Source organism: Mesoplodon mirus (assembly GCF_964341445.2).
Source record: "Mesoplodon mirus genome assembly, chromosome: 2".
Taxonomy (NCBI): Eukaryota; Metazoa; Chordata; class Mammalia; order Artiodactyla; family Ziphiidae; genus Mesoplodon; species Mesoplodon mirus.
Window position 1 is genome coordinate 136711420 of NC_138977.1, and position 6058 is coordinate 136717477.

Sequence of the window (6058 nt, forward strand, 5' to 3'; positions counted from 1 at the left end):
CATATAGTAAAATTAGGGAATTAATAGTAGCTTAATACAATTCCAGATCACTTGGTAGTGAATAAGGAATAGCATATACTAATAGAATTCAAAGAAAATTAAAAATCTATTTGTTTTAACCCTTTCCCTTTCTTATAACTCTCTCAGTCCACCCAAAATATTATCAGTGAAAAGAAAGAAAGGCACACAGGAAGAAAAACAACAAAGCAGGAACCTGAGGAAACTATACCTATGTCATCCTCTTTCAAATTATAAGTTTCATTGTAAGTATCATTGGATGGACAAAGATTTATGTATAAAAATGCCCATTTCTGGGTTATTAATTTTATTAATAACAAAACAGCAAAAAATGGGAAACAATCTAATGTCCAAAAATAGGAAAATGTTTAAGTATTTTACAGTGTGTTGATATGGCGGAATGTTTTGCAGCCATTTAAAGAAGTCATATTTTCAAATAGCAAAAATTAAAGAGTGAAATACCTACTAATCGTGGGAATAAGGAGGAAAGGGAACTCTCATACAATGCCAGTAAAATGAATTGTTACAGCCTTTTAGGAAAGTAACCTGGCAATATCTATTAAAATTAAAGATACATTATCCAGACAAAGAATCTGATGTAGGTAAAGAGTATTAAAAAAAAACAAAAACAGGACTTCCCTGGTGGTGCAGTGGTTAAGAATCCGCCTGCCAGTGCAGGGAACACGGGTTCGAGCCCTGGTCTGGGAAGATCCCACATGCCGCGGAGCAACTAAGCCCGTGCGCCACAGCTACTGAGCCTGCGCTCTAGAGCCAATGAGCCACAACTACTGAAGCCCGTGCTCCTAGAGCCCGTGCTCCACAACAAAAGAAGCCACCGCAATGAGAAGCCCGCGCACCACAACGAAGAGTAGCCCCCGCTTGCCACAACTAGAGAAAGCCCGCGCACAGCAACAAAGACCCAATGCAGCCAAAAGTAAATAAATAAATTAATAAAATAAAATAAAAATTGGGTTTGTTTAAAAAAATTTTTTTAATTAAAAAAAGCAAAAGCAGGTGAGGCCTATGCCATGCAATCCTCTTATACAAACATAGAATACTTTTCATGGAAGTAATCCCAACTGAAAGAGCCTACTTCCAACTACTTAACCACTCATAATGTCACTGGGGTCCACCACTGTGGGATCCTCAAGCCTTGCCTTTCTCTTTAATCCCAGCCCTCTGGGTAATACTATCTGTCATTTGGCAACCACTCAACGATGTTCAGGGACCACCCATATTGTTCAGCCCCCTACATGCTTCCCTTTCTTCACTCGCTTCCTCCCACCCACCACATATTAATTGCCAAGTCTGGTTAACTCTGAATTTACGATACGTCTCCCACTTGTCCCTTGCTCTTCTTCCTATACCATCTATCCTGACTCAAGACTGTATTACCTATCACTTGATTATCCAATGGTAAAACTGGTTTTCTTTCCTCCTTAGCCCTCCCTGCTCCAATTTATTTTACACACTGTGACCAAAGCAATCCTTCATGAAACTCTGACCATGATACTCTCCTGAATAGAGCACTTGATGCCTCCTCTTTGGGTAGAGAGCAAACCTCAGCGTCCCCATTACAACACTCTATGTCCTCAAGCACCTGGCTCTAAACATGGTCTGAACTTGCAGCCCCAGTACCTTTGTGTGTTGAATGATATACTGTGTTGAAGAGTATCTCCCCAAATTCATGTCCACCTGGACCCTCAGAATGTGGCCTTTCTTATTAGGAAATGGGATCTTTGCTGATGTCATTAGTTTAGATGAGATCTTGCTGGATTAGTGTGGGCCCTAAACCCAATGACTGACTTCTCTTCCAAATGAGAAGGCCACATGAAGACACAGAGAGACATACAGAGGGAAGATGGATATTTGAAGATGGAGGTAGAAATGAGAATGATGCAGCTACAATCCAGGGAATGCCAAGGATTGCCAGGAGCCACCAGAAGCTAGGAAGAGTCAAGGAAGTATTTCCTGGAAACTTCAGCAGGAGGTGATGATACCTTGATAGTAGACTTACACCTTCCAGAACTATGAGAGAATAAAGCATTGTTTTAAGCCACCAAGTCTGTGATAACTTGTTACAGCAGCAATAGGAAACTATGCTAAAACCCATGGGAAGGGCAGCAGGGTCAGGCACTAGACAGGTGCCATTTTGAAGAGCAGGGCATCCTGAGACAAAGAGCAGCTCCTGTTCTGGCACTCAGGACTGCTGAGGCTCTCCTCAGGCACCTAGACGCCATCCCAGGCAAAAAGCATGAACTGGGAGTTGAACTTTCATGGAAGACACAAAAATACAGTTAATAGGAATTTTTTTTTTTTTTTTTTTTTTTTTTTTTTTTGCGGTATGCGGGCCTCTCACTGTTGTGGCCTCTCCCGTTGCGGAGCACAGGCTCCAGACACGCAGGCTCAGCAGCCATGGCTCACGGGCCCAGCTGCTCTGCGGCATGTGGGATCTTCCCGGACCGGGGCACAAACCCGTGTCCCCTGCATCAGCAGGCAGACTCTCAACCACTGCACCACCAGGGAAGCCCCAGTTAACAGGAAATTCAAGAGCATTCCTGCCCACAACCCAGCTGGGTAGGGTGTTCAGGCATAGTTCAGTTATAGTAAATTAAAAACTTCAATATTACAACCCAAAACTAAATGTGAGACTGTGCTACCCCATACTGATCAATGTTTGGCTAGTTTTTTGTTTTATATCTGTAAGTCATATCACTACAATGTGGTGAATCTGCAGCTTTTACGTCCAGGACCCTCTGATGTTTTTTATTGTATTCTCTACTTAATACAGCCACAATTAGTCCTGCAGGTCCGTTAGAAGTCCCTTGGACAATCAAAGAGCAAATTAATAAAGACCATTATACCATGTGCTCAGCTTCTTTGGAGAGAGTGAGAATCATGCTGTAAATTGGTATTAAGGCTAGTGACGCACTTATTACATGCACAGAGCACAGTGAGATCAAGGAGGTAGGAGGGGGGAACAGACAATCCAGGTGGAGGCCTGGCTCCCTGCCCTCCCCCTCACCCCTTCTGGCCCTAGCAGGGAAGAGCTCATATTGGCGGACCAGCTCAGCCATCAGGCAGGAACAAGAGTCAGGCCCAAGCTTAGTCAGGCAAGACTTGGCCCATCAGCCAAAATCTCTCTTCTCCCCCTTCCCCCACTGCCATCCAAGTAAAGTGAATCTATTTACTTAAGGTTAACTTTTGTGCATTCAAGGAAAAGTATTCAAAAGTTACTTTGGTTTTGAAAAATTAATGCTTGAATTTACAAAATAAAAACCCAAGGAGATTTTCCTGTAAGCTTATAAATTTATAAAATTTTATAGATATAGCTAAATTTAAACAACCCCTTCTAAAGGGGCTTTTTAAAATATATATATTTATTTTTGTATTTGACTTGGCTGCGCCGGGTCTTAATTGCCGCATGCAGGATCTTCGTTGAGACGTGCGGGATCGAACCAGGGCCCCCTGCATTGAGAGTGCAGAGTCTTAACCACTGGACCAGCAGCGAAGTCCCTCTAAGGGGACTTTTGATGAATGTTTGGTCACAGTTAATTAACCTACTTTAAATATTTTAACTACACTTATAAATTTAATATATTCAATTTATTTTTTTAAAGTTCTTCAGTTGTCTGACCTAAACACAAACCAAAACCAAAACCAAAAAACACTTTCCAAGTACTTAAGTAATTCACATATATCTAATAAATTAATCTTATAAATATGTTAAGTTTTTAAAATGTCTAACAGTGTATTTACATTTGAAAGATTTCCACTTAAAATCACAAATGTAAATAAATTACTTAGTTACACATTTTAAATAAGCATTACACATACAATGTGTCATTCCAATAGGTCGTATTCTCCTAAACATTATAAAAACTTAAAACACTAAATATACAGATTCCTTTACACAAAAATACTAATACCATGTGTGTGATTTTTAGAACACTACTATATTTAATTGTAAGCCTTCTCAATGTTTTAAAAAATGCTTATTGCTTTCAAAAAATTTTATCTTCTCAAATTCTTTTGATGATATCTTCTAAAGCTGGTTGAATTGCATATGAGGTCTGGAGCCACGAGTATCTAGGGGAATTTTTCTCATACACCACTACGAAGATGAGTCCCTTTATACTACTAATATATCATAAACTACAAAACTTAAAAAGGGAGCTGACACCAGCCTCCAAAAGGGCCTCCAACGATGCTCTCCTCCTGTCAGTCACTTCCCTGTGTAGACACTTCTACTCGGAATGATGTTGACCTGTAATCAATAGGATATTGTGGAAATGATGGAGAGTGACTTCTGAAGCTAGGACATAAAAGACATTGCTTCCTCTACCTTGCACACTCCTGGATTTTTTGTTGTGGAGGAAGCCAGCTACTCGTGCAGCCCAAGGAGCCATCTACATGGTAAGAAACTGAGTCCTCCTACAAACAGTCAGCATTAACTTGCCATGTGTATGAATCACCCATCTGGGAAAAGGATTCCCTAGCCCCAGTCAAGCCTTCAAAAACTGTAGCCCCAGGCCAACATATTAACTGCGACTTTAAGAGAGGCCTGGACTCAAAACTAAGCAGCCTCACGCTTCTACATAGTCACACTGAGCTAGCTCCCTGGGCTGGAATCTGACCTCAGCCTCAGCCTTGCCAGACCATGGACCTTCCCAAAGTGAGCGAGCTTTGAACCTTCATGAAAATGTGTAAGCAGGATGCCAGTGTCCTGAACACTGAAGAAATGCACTTCCTGAGGGAGTGAGTGGAGGTCATTGGAGGTAAAATACCACCTGATACTCATAAAACTAAATCAGCACATACCAAGAAAGAAAAACCAGACAGTGAGAAAGCAGAGGAAAACATAAAGACAGATGAAACATCAAGTGAGGAAAGTGATCTAGAAATTGAAGGTGCGATTGAACCAGACACAGATGCCCCCTCAAGAAATGGGAGATGAAAATGTTGAGATAACTGAGGGGATGATGGATGAGGCAAAGGATAAAAATGTGGCTGCCACTGAGGCCCTAAATGATGGTGAACTACAGAAAGCCATTGACTTGTTCACAGATACCATCAAGCTGAATCCTTGCTTGGCTATTCCATATGCCAAGAGAGCCAGTGTCTTCATCAAATTACAGAAGCCAAATGCTGTCATCTGAGACTGTGACAGAGATATTGAAATAAATCCTGATTCAGCTCAGCCTTACAAGTGGGCAGGGAAAGCGCACATACCTCTGGGCCATTGTGTAGAAGCAGTCCATGATCTTGCCCTTGCCTTTAAACTGGATTATGATGAAGATGCTAGTGCAATGCTGAAAGAAGTTCAACCAAGGGCCCAGAAAATTGCTGAACATCAGAGAAAGTATGAGGGAAAACATGAAGAGCGAGAGATCAAAGAAAAAATAGAAAGGCTTAAGAAGGCTCGGGAAGAACAAAAGAGAGCCCAGAGGGAGGAAAAAGTCAGAAGACAATCAGGAACTCAATATGGCTATTTCTCTGGTGGCTTTCCTGGGCCAACACCTGGTAATTTTCCTGGAGGAATGCCTGGAATGGGAGGGGGTATGCCTGGAATGGCAGGAATGCTTGGGCTCAATGAAATTATTAGTGATCCAGAGGTTCTTGCGGCCATGCAGGATCCAGAAGTTATGACGGCCTTCCAGGATGTGCCCCAGAACTTGGCAAATATGTTGAAATATCAGAGCAACCCAAAGGTTGTGAATCTCATCAGTAAATCTTCAGCCAAATTGGGAGGTCAAGCCTAAGGCCCTTCTGACAAATAAAGCCCATGCTGAAGGAAAGATCGCCTAATGGATGTCGCAATAATACAAACCAGTGTACCTCTGACCTCATGAAGAAAGCTATGGTGCTTTGAAAATAATCTCTCTCCCTCTGTCCCAAATGCAGTTGAAACAATTTACAGTGGTTCGCTATTAGAACAATCATTCAGATAACATTTTCCTACTGGGAATTAAAAGCTTTATAAACACTTCTTAAGCCTGAAAAATATTAAAACAACAACAATTAAGCCCTTCCTGCTAAA

General features: G+C 41.5%; 1 pseudogene across 1 annotated transcript; it reads left to right on the forward strand.

Annotated features, from left to right (window-relative positions):
- The first annotated feature begins 4678 nt into the window (after positions 1–4678).
- LOC309798619 (hsc70-interacting protein-like) lies at positions 4679–5807 on the forward strand (annotated as a pseudogene). Its single transcript has one exon. The product of its transcript is annotated as a hsc70-interacting protein-like (transcript).
- The last annotated feature ends 251 nt before the right edge of the window (positions 5808–6058 follow it).